The sequence below is a fragment of the Varanus komodoensis genome, unplaced genomic scaffold (genome assembly GCF_004798865.1).
Source record: "Varanus komodoensis strain SLA01 unplaced genomic scaffold, ASM479886v1 scaffold6_2, whole genome shotgun sequence".
NCBI lineage: Eukaryota > Metazoa > Chordata > Lepidosauria > Squamata > Varanidae > Varanus > Varanus komodoensis.
This window is the reverse complement of record NW_025336346.1, coordinates 2,189,086-2,203,168: the sequence shown is the minus strand read 5'-3', so window position 1 is coordinate 2,203,168 and position 14,083 is coordinate 2,189,086. Positions and strand designations below refer to the sequence as shown.

Below are 14,083 nucleotides of genomic sequence, written 5' to 3'. Positions count from 1 at the left end.
TTCAAATATACTTTGGAAGAAACAGAACAACCTGTGGCCATTATTATAACAGTTTGCTCAACACAGTGGTGAAATATGGAGGCAGAGGATAAACAAGTGACAGAAAACGAACGCCCACCATCACTGTGGTTGTGCAGGTTCCCTCATCACGGGTTTCCAGAGTAGCCTGGGGAAACAGCATGTCAATTTCTTTCAAGGAAAGACAACACCACTTGCCATGGATTTTACAAAGCTGCCTTCTCCCACAGTTGCAGTTTGTCAGAATGCACACAGGCTCCCCACCCATTTTTCACAGCAAAGACAGTCCTTATCACAGAGTGACTGGGGAAAGTGGCTTTGAGGCAAACGCCTCTGGTGCTCTTCCTAACAAGTTAAAGACCATAAAGTGTTGGCGTGACTTCAAGAAGCTAGAATGCCTTTTAGAATCTGGAAAATTTTACCACAATGCCTGTTGAACCCTAAGAACCTCCTCACCATTTTCCCAAAACAATGCTTACCCCACCTACAGAGAAATGGCATTTATGAGATGCCACAGCATCATGCCTGGTCAATGCTTTGAGCATTAGACATGGTCCAACAGGGCACTGCCATGCCAGTAACTGCTAGGAAAAACATGGAATTGGGGCTGCATCATAGCAGTAGATTTGGAATTATGCTGCATTATACACTGGCAGCTCCAGGAGCATATCCGCTGTGGCATTGCTTCTAGCCCAGTGCTTCATTTGGGTGCAAGACACGGTGAGGAGTGCTGACATAGCCTCTCATGGAAGGCAACCTGAACTCCTCCAGTCTGAATGGCATGCTCAGGCTGAGCAGGATCCTGGACCTTGTGGGAGATGGCCGCCATGCTCCCCTCAGACTCGGAGGCGGATGCGGAACATCCGCCTGGCCTGGAGAAGGCCATTGCGGGCTCAGCCAGCTACCAAGGATGCAACCACGGGAGGAATGAGGATGGCTTATGAATGAAGGAATCCTTGTAAACAAGGCTCTGCAATTTGACAAGTGACTGTGATGGTCCCAATGTGTGGTTTGGATTAAGCCTATAGGATCAGGCTTCATCAGTTCTAGGCACAGAATGATGCAATAAAGTTCATGCACGGTTCCTGTTTCTATAGGTTAAACTAACTCTTTTCTGAACCGCCCTTTCAGAACCTTGCACTGCTTCCTCACCTTCCCTGGTGTCCATGTGCCACTGTAAGGATGACAAGTGTTGGGCCAAGCCAGGACTTGGCAATGTAGAAAACAACATGGAAGGGAGGGTGTGCTTCCAGTAATACAATATGTCAGCATTCTCAAGGAAGTGAGCTCAGATGAGAGATTTGTTTACATTAACTTGAATTTATGCTGCAGTTATGATAAAGCAAACTCCTGGTTTTGTAAACAGGATGATGGTTTGGCAGAGCTGAATCTTTTCATGCATTTGTGTCATTGTGGAATGTGAAAGCAGAGAACCGACTGAAACTCTTGGTATGATTTCAGCACTACATGTCTTACACGATTGTGAGCGCTAGAGACGTTAGAAAACTCTCCACAGAAGTACATTGATGAAAGCTCTTTTGGTTTGGAAGAGAAGCCAATTCCTCAGAGAGATGGGAAGAATCAAACAAATACTTATGACATGGATTGGGTTCCATTAATTTTATAAAAGTTTGATGCAATATTATTGTGATATTTAGTAACTGTGTTAGATATTATGGTTAATAGTATATTAACTGCTGCAAGAATATATTCGTCAGAGACCTAGACAAACAATTGTATCACATCAGTTCAGAACTGTGTTTCAGAAAGGAGACCACTGGAGAAATGTCCGAAATTAATTTATGAAGGTTGTATTCATACTTAATTGTGGGAGAATTAGAGCAAAAAAAGATTTTACATGCAATATATCAGGACTTGCTTCTTTTATTTTTACAAAAACAGAAGAATTGGGTGGAGGAATGGTTTTGAGAGTCAGTTCTCAAGTTCTGGGTGTATGATTTTTCATGGCAGGGTGCACCGCACTTGACTGTGTCTTGCATCCCAAAAAGAGCATTGGATTGGACACACTGCTAGTGTTCCATAGGGGATGCTCCTCCAGAGGTGATGGTGCAAGGTTTGCGGTAGTCCAATACATATTATGCCTTGCATACCTGCAGCTCCTTTTTCATTTATACATTTGTTTGACATGGTGGCAATGTGCTCCAGAGTCTTATGCTCAAATTAGGCACTGGGATGGGTGCAAGGGTGCCTCCTAGAAAAACCTGTCTTGGAGCTATGAGTACAAGATTTATAACTGCTCAAAGCTTAGCTTGGGATTCTTACCCCCAGTTCCTTAATGTCATGTAAAACCAAGTTTTGATTGGAGGGAATGACTGTAGAACTCAAGGTGGGCAATCTCCTGGTGACGTAGGGTTGGCCTAATTTATTTGTAATTCAGGTGCTACAGAGACATATTAGTTAGTTCCTTATTATATATACTCACTGAACTGTTTCTAACTTTCATGATTATGAGGAACCAGGAACTAGCAAGCCACTTCAAGATCCTCACTGAGGACAGTTTATTCCAAAAGCCTCAAGGAATTGACTCAGAAGTAAAACCCACACATTAATGACATTTTTCCACAGTAAAACTGCAATTGGAACACAAAGGGCTATCAAAACAATCAAGGAATGGATTCCCGAGAAGGAACAGGTCATAGGAATAACAGTGAAAACTTGATGACTTTGTATTTGTTTGTTCTATTGCTTGGTTATGTTCATCCCAATGTTTAATATGTTATTACTGTATTTTTCGCTCTATAAGACACACTTCCCCCCCCTCAAAAGGGGAAATATCTGGGCATCTTATAGAGCGAATGTGTGTGTGCCCGACACCCGGGACACTGCCGGCCCGCCTGCACCACGTGGCACCACCTGGCCGGCACACGCTCGGTGCACGCTGCTCTGCCCCCCTCCTCTGGCACAGGTGAGAGCTATGCTGCTCAGGGGGAGAGGTGAGGAGGAGGAGGAGCTGCGGGCTTTAACCCGCCGGCCGCACCAACGAACTGCTCACCCCCACGACCTGGAAAGACCTGCCGCCACGCCGCCCGGAAGACCACCTCCGGCACGCTGCTGGCCCCACGTGGCACCACCTGGCCAGCACGTGCTCGGTGCACCCTGCTCCACCCCCCTCCTTGATGCAGGTGAGAGCTGTTAATCACAGGTCGGTGTGTGTTTTCAAATGGCAACCCGTCTTTTAATGAAGCCCATGGGGAAGTGATGGGGAATGTGCCTGTGGTTATTAAGAAGCTTTCCATGGATCAGTTATGTGTTAGTTGATCAGACACATTTTTTTTTAGGATCAGTGGATATTTGAACAGCATTACCTTCGTGTATGAAGTTTATTCTTCAAAGGCTACTTAGTCTGCTGTGTGTTTGATTTACCGTACAATATGTCATTTTTTTGTCAGAAGTTTTTTTCTATTATTTACTAGTATGGCAGCATGGACATTACTGGCTTTTTTCGATTTATTGAATTGTCTGCAGCAGCTCTTGTATAACTGGTGTATACTGTGGATTCCTTCAATAATTCCACTACTGACTAAGAAAGTGATGTCAGTGATTGTGAGCAACAGAGCTTCATAAATTCTGACTCTAGTGATGATGAGTTCTGTGGGTTCAACAAAAACTAGAAGAGTACTCAAACTTTAAAGTCTTTCATTAATGATAGTGATGATGGTTCTTAATGCCACTGTTGACTGCTGTTCACTTTACGAGGTTGAAATACGGTATTACTGTATTCTGTTATAGTTTATTAAATAGTTTAGTAAATCATTTGATTCAGAATATTTTTTTTCTTGTTTTCCTCCTCTAAAAACTAGGTGCGTCTTATGGTCAGATGCGTCTTATAGAGTGAAAAATACGGTATATCCCTCATGCCACTTTGGAAAAATGGCTATACTTTAAAAGGTGGCCTAAAAGTATGTTAAATAAGGTAATTAAATAAATGGTGTTAAACACACTGATGGGGCAAATGGCAGACTGAGGGAGCGTAACCTGCCACTGGGAGAGGCCTCAGGGTCGGAGTGGCAGACTTGGCACTCGTCTGTTGCCTCCGACAATTGGAAATAATAGTTTTGAAAGGAGATCCTCAGTCTCCCTTCTTTGCTGCTTCTTTTCTTGTAGTTTGCTTTGATTTCTAAGGAATGAGACTGGGGGTCTGCAGTCTTGCTTACTTACTACATTCCAGAAAAGAAATACCTGAATGGATCCTCACCATTAAGGAGGACCGCAAAGGAAAGGATCAATATGTGGGCTATCATCGGTGCCTGTTCCAAAAACCTCTAATAGCATCACATACCTCGAGGGCTCTTCCAAACAGCAGTTTGTCCCATTCTGGGTTGAGACTTTGCAAACTGCAATGAATGGTAAAAGTTATAACTGACGAAAAAAGAGGGGTGCTCCCCTTCATGCTCCGAATTTTTTCTGTCTCAGCATTTCTCACTTGTGATTGCGCCCTAAGAGGCTTGTGACACATCAAATCAAGCGCATGTATTATACCAGATAGAACGCGTCCATCTTCGAGGTGCCGCGATATTCTTTATGGACTTCACGGCCACAAACTCCCCGGCAAGTCGTTCCCATGGCAAAGACGGGCGCCATGGGGCAGGCCTTTCGGCCACGGCCCCGCGCTCGGCGGGCCCGGGCGCCTTGCCTTGAAGCTCCAGCGGCGCCGCACGCGGGAGGCCACGGCGAGACCGCGCGGCCGCCTCCCTGCGACCAGCCGGGCCGGCGCGCGTGTGCCCGGCTCCCCCCGCGCCCGGCTCCCCCCGCATCGAGTCCGGGCTCCGGCTCCGGCGCCCGCCCGCCCGCATCGCGCCCCGTCCCGGCGACGGGGCGGGGGGCGCGTGACGCTTCTGCAGCCGCCGCGGAGATTGGAGGCGGCCGTGGGGGCGGACCGGGCTGGCATTAATCTTCCCCTCCATTGGGGATTATTGGCTTAACCGAGAGCGGCAGGGACGGAGGGAGCCTGCGAGGAGGGCGCCGCGGGACTGCCGAGAGACCGACAAGTTTTCGCCGGCGCGGCAGAGAGGTGCGAGGCCACCGGGCGCGGTAGGCACCCCGGGCACCGTCGCGTGTGCGCCTCGGGAGGGACGGCGGGACGCATCCAGCCGCGGCTCGCTTCGCCTTCGGATGGCTATTTACAATGCCGCTATTCAGCGCGCGCGAGTGCGGGGCGGGCGGGGGGTAGACTCGCTTGGCAAAATGCAAAATGCTCGGAACAGACGCGCGCTTCAACTTCACTCGCGGCTGCTTTGCGCACTCCCTCCTGCCGGACCCTTGCCGGAGAGCGTTAATCGCCCGTCCATCCGTCCATCCTCGCTTTGTTTTGCTGCTGCGGCTAATACCTGCGTGGGCTGAGTTTACCGCGGCTTTGACGTACGCGCAGGAGTTTAGCGCTATAACAGAGCGGCGTGTCGGCTGCGCACTCCCGGCGCCTCAGGGCAATGGGGAGCTAATCTGTGGGGGGCGGATGTGGCAGATGTCCCCGGTGGGCTCAGGCTGGGCTTAGCCGGGGACCTGCTACTCCTGCTCCCGCGTGCCGTGCTAGTTAATTTTATCTCGCGCTTTCTCACTTTCTTTTCTAAAACTTAAATGCTCCTCTAGCTCAGCCTCCAGCCACCTGGTGCTCCCCGGATGTGCCAAATGACAGCCAGCTCTCAGGTGACGGGTGGCCGGCCAGCGCATCCCAAAGGCTCCCTCTTGGACAAGTCTGCTTTAGCTCCTACTTGGTGCCAGAATAGCAGATCTGGGATAATAAGAATAAGAGAAAAAACAAAGGTTGTAATTCTAAGCCTCATTTTGGCAGTTTCCAGAGTTAATACTAGCAATGATATAGTCCTAATTAGACTAGTCTGTGGTAGGTACCATGCAGCAGCTCTGCGTTTGGCCCCTCAGAAAGGTAGAAAAGGAAGGTGGAAAGAATGGGTCTGTTTAATCTCCGACCCTGAGATTTGAACACCTGCGAGAATGGAAAGAATCCAAGATTGGCAAATTCCCCAGTGCTTTGTTCTCAGGTAGAAAAGTGCACTTTTTGGATTTGAGCAGGGAGGGACAGGCAAGTATGTCTTCGGGTAATGCTGCACCAACACCGTTTCTGGCCATAGGGCAGATCATGCTTTCATGATCACATCTGTCTGTAACACCCATCATGCACAGGTGGCGCATCAGCCTGCCTTCACTTCAGTGTGCAACGGTCTGTAATTACACACTCGTACACTCGTCCTCCACGCGTCATCTTCAGTTGTGCTGGCAAGGAGAAGGGCATTCCTTAAAAGTTCCCCATTAGAAGCTTTTCTTCCTGGCTCCAGATGCTTTTTAAATTTATGTTGCTTAAGCTTCTCCTTTGGACACAGGGAGCAAAATGGGCAGATGTGCGGGTGAGGATGCTTTCAGCTGAGTTTCTCCTTATGGTGGCTTTCAGGGCCAGAGCAGACCTTTCTTTAAACATATTTCTAAAAGTTGCATTTTCAAAAGATTTACTCTTTAAAGTGGTGGGGGGAGTCCCAATTCAGATTAAGCTCTGAGCATGGGGTTTAGAAGTGCTTTTAAAATCTGGATTGGGCCCTCAGGGCCTGCTCTAAAGTAAAAGTAAAAAGACTCAGCTGCTAGAGACACATTTAGAGTAATGTCTGTTTTGGGTTTCAGTGAAAGTACTGTGAAGGCTTTGTTCAGGGGGAAGTGTTTTTCATTGCTCAAATTACAGGGGGCCTTTATCTTTGTGGCTAAAAGGGGGGCATAATTTCGCTAAAATTGGAAAGAGTTAGGCATGTATATTTACTAAAGAGTCCCCTATCTTTCCTCCTCAATTCAAGCACTAGTAGAATCTATATGCAGTTCTACCCCAACTCTGTATGTAACATCCAGCTTTTATTGTGAATCAAAGAAAAATAATGTATATCCTGAAGCCCAGAAAGGAAAATATAGATTAAGTAATTGGAGTGGGACAAAAATGAAAAGGGGGCAGCCTGGAAATAGAAAAGATTTACTTACAGCTGGGTACAAAATTCCTTTAACTGGAAGGTAAATGTTAGTCAGGACAATTTGAGTTTTCGTTGATTTTTTGCGGTCTGTGAGACTATAGCTGTTACTATGGGCATAGGCCATTTTACTTTATGCCCAAATGGATTAAGTGACCTTCAGAGGTTCCTTCCATCCCCATTTTTTGCCATCATAGCTCTGGTACAATGGGGGAAAGGTTGTGCAGGGGCAACTCCTGGTTCCAGTCTAAGTGGTCCTGCTCACTAGGTAGCCTTAGAAGAGCCATAGTTCTCTCATCCTCAGCCTCCTGCCCCACTCATCTATATTCTGAAAGTATTGATATGGCCCTATCTTACAGGGTTGTTAAAAGGAAAGCTTGAGATAAATGTGCTGAATTCTTGAAATGCACTGGTACATGTTGCATTTATTTTATTTGTGGTGGTGGGTAACACTGCATTCCAACAAGCTTGCAGAAGGAAGGCATATGATAGATACATTTCCTTTTCATAAAGCTCTCCCAAGGTCTGTAAATCTGCATTAATTGTCCTAAACGCAGCACGGCACACTGATCCTTTTACTAAGCCAACTTTATCCATAGCTGAACATAATGCACTGCTTATGGCAAAACCAGGGAAAGTGCTGTCTGCTGAGTGACTGGAGGATAAGGGCTTGTCTACTGTTTATTTATTTGCTGTGCTGTATGCATAAAAACCCCTCCACTTTTTCCAGCTTTAATTTTTAATTGGGCAAGGGAGTGACATATGTTTCCTAGCTCTGGAAACTGTTGCAGCCTAGATCAAGTATCAGGACCTTCTGGTATAGACTTGAGCTAGAGCCTCAGAGATCTAGGCTAGTTTGGCATTTTACAGCCCCATTGGGCTTTTTGTTGCGATGCAAGAGAGCCCTTTTTGTTGTTATCGGCCAAGGGAAGTCTTAGGATTCGCGCCTTGTCATTAGAAGCCCAGTCTCACCAGTGGACTGGGGGACTATGGCTGTTCCTGTGGCTGTGGGTGCTTTGTCCTGCTCTCTGTCCCTTGAAAGCGGTGGCAGTGGCAAAAGAGAGTCATTCTGGAGAGCAGGCTGAGTAGAGCTTCTAGCTGTGGTAAGGCCAGAGGAGAGGACGTATAGATGCGCATTTCCAGGAAGCACATTGCATGCTGGGGACTCATTTCTTCATCCAGATGCCTCAAATTAAAGTGTACCTAGACCTGTGGATTTAATCAGCTACTCTGTATGGTCAGGGGAGGGCAGAGGAGTGCTTATAAAGTCACACGTGCAAGCGTTTTGCCTCCGAAAACCAAGCACGCAGCTGAAATCAGCACTTTTTCTTCTGGATTCTCAAGGTCTAGAAATTTAGACTTATAAAATCAGAGATGTTATTCCCTGTGAGCATGTTTCAGTGCAGCTCTGGCAGAGAAGTGGAGGTGATTTGAGTATAAAGTTAAAATAGTTATCTGAAGGTCTGATTCAAAACACACCTGTGAGCTGCTCCAGACCCATGCTATAGGTTCCTAATGCTATAGATGCGTGTGTTGTGTGCTTGATGCATTTGTGAATTTTAGAGGCTTGGGGCAGGAAGGGGCTTGGAAGCTCCTTGTGGATCCCGCCCCCCCAGTGCTGATACTGGAGCAGCTGAAGAGTCCTAGCAAACAAGAAGTGCACCCACTTTATGGAACAAATTCAGGATAGCGTTCTTTAGGTGGAAGGGGTGCTTGTACATCTCCATAGGCCTGAGTGGATGGTTCTGGTGAGCACAAGATAGAGAACAAGCAGAAAAGGAGAAGAGAAGTCTTATGCATTCTGAGGGAAGGCAGAGATGTGATCCTGAAACTTTGGGTATAAAGAAACAGAACCCATCAATAATATCAAGCTTAATCTTGGTTCCCAGACTAGGAGGTAAATAGTATTGCCACCTTTTTTCTGGCAGGATCCCTGTTCCTTTGGCAGAAGACTAATAGGCAGAGATTCATTAGTACACAGAGAAGTGGAGAGAAGGAGGCCTAATGACTGTTGCATTTCTTTCATTCAGCTGTTGAAGCCACAGGAGTCTGATCAAAGCCAGTGTTGCCACGCTCTCTAGCTGTTCCTACCTCCATCCACAGCACTGCACTTTGTCTGAGCTAGAAAGCCCACTTTGCAACCTTTTTCAAAGCATCTCAGGAAGCAACCACTTTATCCCAAGAAAGCACCAGTTCTCCCAGAGATTTCCCATACCTCGAGCTGAGGGTCTGAGCACTGCTGCTCATAGGAAGCTCTGTGCTGGTTCTCGCCCGTGGGCCAAGGTGCTCCTTGTCTTGCCAACGTGTGTGTGATGCTGGGATGTTAATTTGCTGTGCACCCAAACAAGGACACAGTTGTTCACTGTTGGGAACAATCAAAGGTTCGTGTGGGAGGATAGGAGCCTTATTAGTAATTTCGAAGGGCTCTTTCTGTGGCTCTCGTCATCTGATCAGCTCCAAGAGCCCTGCGCTAATTCAGTCATTCATTCACTCGCATGCCATCCCTGCAGGCTTTGTTCTACATTCCCGTTTCACTGGCAGGTACTGTGGGATGGAGTGACAGGCACAAGCTGGGCAATGGTACAGGCAGGGCAAAGACGTAGGCATCCTTGCTGCTTGAAGTGATGCATTTCCCCGGTCACGAGAAGCCAAACGGAACTCTTGGACACAAGGGCTTCCTGTGCTGTTCATTTCTGGCACAATAAATGGACATTTGTTGGATGTGCACAGCCCAGAGGCCCTCCCTCAAGGTTATGCATGGCTGTGGTGGATTTCTACCCACCTTTCTGCCATGAAAAGGAGCATTAAAGACCACTTACGGACAGGAATAAACTATGATGAAAATAATAATATAAACCCATTAAAATAAAATTAAAAACAAGCAACAAGAGAGCAAAAACAGCACCCAGCCCAGGAAAACAGTCTTTGCCAGTCAGCAAGACAGCAGAGAGGGGGCTATGACAGCACAGCTGGAAAACGGTGGTCCCTCCTCTGTCCATCCTCGGGGTCTAAGAATTGCTGCACTTGTAGGGATCTCCGTAGCTGCTCTTGTAGTGGCGAGCACCAGCAAGGGCATCCCCTCTTCCCTCCGGTGGCAAATATGTCTCAGGGAGCCACACACCCTTTGGGGGATGCCTTCCTCCTCCTGTGCTGGAGCGCATGCACACTCAGGGGTCTTGCTTCATTTAAAAGGAAAGTGTGACAGGGTAGGAGCAAGGCATATATAGGTGGGAACTTGTAATTTAAAAAGAGAACTTGTACTAAGGCTCAAATGTGGCTTGCAATAATTTGGTTTTAAATATAACATATGTTGCATGTTGTAAGTGTAACAATAAAAATGAGAGGCTTGCAATGCTTCTTTGTAAAATCACAGCTGCAGCAAGGGGGCCCAAGGTGTCACCTGCGGGCATTTCCAGTGGCACCTGTGACCCAACATGCTGCCTCTGGGAAGCTGAACATCTAAAAAGATACTTTTAAAACATTTGTTCTGCTTTCCTCTTATATTTTAGTGGAGTTGCATGAAATGCATAGAACTGTCTAGCAATTATACATTGGCTTCAACAAAAGCAGGCCAAATGTTCAAATATGTATCCTTTTGAAGTTGGTGTCTGTAAGCTGCTTGTTCATATACCAAAAGTGTTGTGAGGTCTTCAGCCTATTGCATTATAAGAGGTGGGTGTTTATCCTTCCATTGTCATAAAATCCGTATTTTAGTTGTCCTAAGGACACAGAAAATAAATTTCCCCTTCCATCTATTAATTTCCATGGATCTGGTAAATAATTTTAAAAGAGCATGTACATCAGTGAATATTTATCTGTGGATTCGCTTCGTCCCAAATTATCTGTGTGGTAACCTTTTCCCAGAAAGAATTAACATCACAAAACAATACTTTCAAAAGAAGCATTAGCTGCATCACGCTGCTAGCAATTAGATGAATTAGACAATCCCTTCTTAAAGGCATGTTGTGGTATCCACTAGACACAAAACAATTTTTGCTGAATAAGACACTTCCTGAGAGCCATTCATGGGACAGGTGAATGTCAAAAATAGTGATCTACGGCTTAGGCATTCCGTAGTGTTGCCCGCAGCAGTTTCCTAAATCCCCAAAGTTGTCAATGGGTGCAAAATGTTTGGGAACCTTTGAGCTGCAGCATGCCTGAACTAGTTTGTGAAAAGGTCCTTTTATCCCTGCAGTTCTAACCACACAGATCAGGTGAAGCCAAGGGCTTTAGATGTATAAAGTATTACTGGGAAGTAATTGCATTGAATTTCCCCTTTGGGGCAGCCAAAGTAATGCAGGATCCCCATTTGTGTCTTTCTAAGACTTCTCGGTACCTGCTACCCTGCATTACCCTTAGGGCAGGTTCCCATTCTGCGCTCACAATAGGAACCTCCCATTCTGGTGCTGCTATGCTAAAACTAATGCCAGCCTAAAGTAATCAAAGTAGAAAGCACGAGAACAGCTGTCCAAAGAAGAGACAATGTGGGGGCACCAAGAGTCACTCCTGAGTATTTCTGGCAATTCTGCAGCCACCCCTCAAGCCTGCGTGCCTCAGGCAGGGGAGGAGTGAATCAGCATGTGGCAATGGCCTGAACACTGTGTTAACTCAGCCATGATTTGTTCACGCTCGTACATATTTGTGCAAGTACCTTTCTGGGAAGACCCCACCGTGCCTTCCTTGTCAGAGGCCCTTAATGCACAGAAAGAAGCTATTAATACCTACAGCCACAAGTATTGGCCCAATCCTATCCAAACAAGTCGCCGTCACTGCATCTTGGGGCAGTACATTAATTATGTCAATGAATGTTCTTCATCTTTGTTTTCTTCCTCCTCCTCTCCTCACCTGTATCTACTGCCAACCATGGAGGAATCTGAGTTCGAGGATTCTGCAACAGGAAAGATTCGAACTCTGTTGAGGGGCCAATGATCCCACCCAGAGAGCAATTAGAGCATGTTCACATCACCTTTGTATTGGTGTCTGCATGAGGGAACAAGTTTTTTATGAGGGCGGCAGATTGGAACCACGTGCCATAAGAAGTAAGACAATGGGAAACAAGACCTGTGGGTTCAGGTGTCTCCCTGGGATGATGTAAATGGGCACTTCCACCGTCCCTTTCTGCTTCTCTGCCCTTCTTGACATCCAGGTCAAAAGTTGCAGTAGACACCTGTGCTTCTGGGCAGGAAGAGGGGTAGACCAGTCCACAATCAGGCCACCTCTGCTTTACCCTGAGGCCCATCTCAGCCTTTGAAAGAACTTCCCTTTCCTTCTTGAGATGCAGGTCCCTGGAGAGCCTTTGCAGCCTGTCAGGAGTTTGTTTTGCACTCAAAGTGCCACTTGGAATTGCCTCCCAGCTCCCCATTACATCGACTCATGGAACACTTTTGTTCCTGTGCTTGAGTCTCAGTCAGTACAGTGTGCCTGCAACACAGTGTAGCAACATCTTGAACAGCAGGTCTTGTGTGGAGGGAGTGTAGACTAGGCAGGCATGCAAGTCCCTCGGGTTGGGGGCTGAATTGCATGGCAGAAGAGCCAAATCTCATTGCCAGCAGCGTCGGAAATACTGCAGCTGGAAGCACATGAGCTGTGGAGCAAACAAACCATTTCCAATTTGGACTATTTTCTTTGGCGGATGCATAATAAGTAAAGCTCTTACCTCTCAGGGTTGGTTTGTTTTCTCGGGGCATTGTTTTTAAAGCTGTGTTATGCCTGGCAGGACAGTGAAACGATGCATACTCTGAGCATTGTGCAGAAATGGAGGGCTGTATGTGCACACGCTCCCTGCTGCTCCCCGTTAATTTTTACCCGGATATTTGTTTCTTGTCACCTCCATATCTTTCACCTCAGTTTCCCTGTCAGAACTCAGCAGGCCCTCCAATCAAAAGCACATCTTCAGAGGGAACAATAATTCTTAACATGTTAAGAAAAAGATCCTTTGGGTTATCAGAATGCCTGAAAGTATAACGTTAATACTATGTTTTCTTTTTAGGGCATCAGCTTTTTTAAAAAAAGCTCTTCTCCACTGAGTTGTCCCCATTGACATTGGGAAGCACACACACAGGAAAAGCTGCTTTTCAAAGAAGTAGGCACAGTCCAAAACGCCCACAACTGGGAGGGAAGATGGCAGACACAGGGATGGACAGAACATGCTTAGCTGCACCCTTAGATCCTGTTGGTTTGGCACACTGCTGCACCAAGCTACAGCGTAACAAGGAGGCAGAAACCAGAAATGACTTTAGAATTGGCTTAATAAGCTGAGCTACACATGAGTCTTTCGCCTGAGCACATATCCCTTTGCTCCATGCAACAATCAAACCTTCACTTAATCCTACTTTCCCATTTCTTCCAAACAAGCCAGAATATTAAGCCATGGTTTGCACTTAATTTGATATCCTGGCTTGTTTAGAATATTAAACCAGCTTCAAACCATGTTTTAATACCTGGCTTCATCCTCTCTCACATAAAATGACAAACTATTGGTTTAAAAATTGATGGGTGTGCTCACTTCAGCAGCACATACACTAAAATTGGATTGGTACAGAGAAGATTAGCATGGGCCCTGCTCAAAGGTGGCAGACAAATTTGTGAAGCATTCCGTATTTTCTTTTTAAAATGATGGGCTATCATCTCTGGGTGGGATGAGCAAGTACACTGTGTGCCACATGCCTTCCTCTTTTCCAGCACAATCCATGGTTGACACCTTGTCGGCCGTACAGCATGGCACACAAATGCAGACCCCTGGATTCTTTAGGAGCTAAACAACCCAGTGGTTAAGCCATGGCTTGTTGTGTAGCCCTGCGTAACCCAGCAGTCTGGGCTTGCATGGCACGTTGTACAGCCTACAAGAAAGCTAGTCATGGGTCACGCTGAAGAAGTGAATATGCTGCCTGCAGTACATCCACTGGTGCTCAACAACGTGTGAACAACCCTTTGGTCTTAAGCTGGTAACCACAGTTTCTCTGTTCAGACAAAATGGGAAACTATAGTTAAGGATCTTCTGATAATTAAATCCAGATAACAACTGTTGATACTGGGCCACTGTGTTCATTTGTCCTCTTGTTTTTAATTCTTCCACTTTTCAGCAT

The 14,083-nt window shown here is 46.5% G+C and overlaps 1 protein-coding gene and 1 non-coding gene across 3 annotated transcripts in view; both read left to right on the top strand.

Annotated features, from left to right (window-relative positions):
* Nucleotides 1-4,975: 4,975 nt before the first annotated feature.
* Nucleotides 4,976-14,083, top strand: part of SLC38A3 (solute carrier family 38 member 3) — a 93,791-nt gene continuing 84,683 nt past the window's right edge. For both annotated transcript variants that reach the window (XR_006416716.1, XM_044451469.1), the window contains exon 1: nucleotides 4,976-5,070. The gene's annotated coding sequence lies outside the window, so the exon portion shown is untranslated. The remainder of the gene's footprint in view (nucleotides 5,071-14,083) is intronic.
* Nucleotides 13,496-13,602, top strand: LOC123034359. Its single transcript, XR_006416736.1, has one exon. It is a non-coding gene; the product is annotated as a U6 spliceosomal RNA (small nuclear RNA).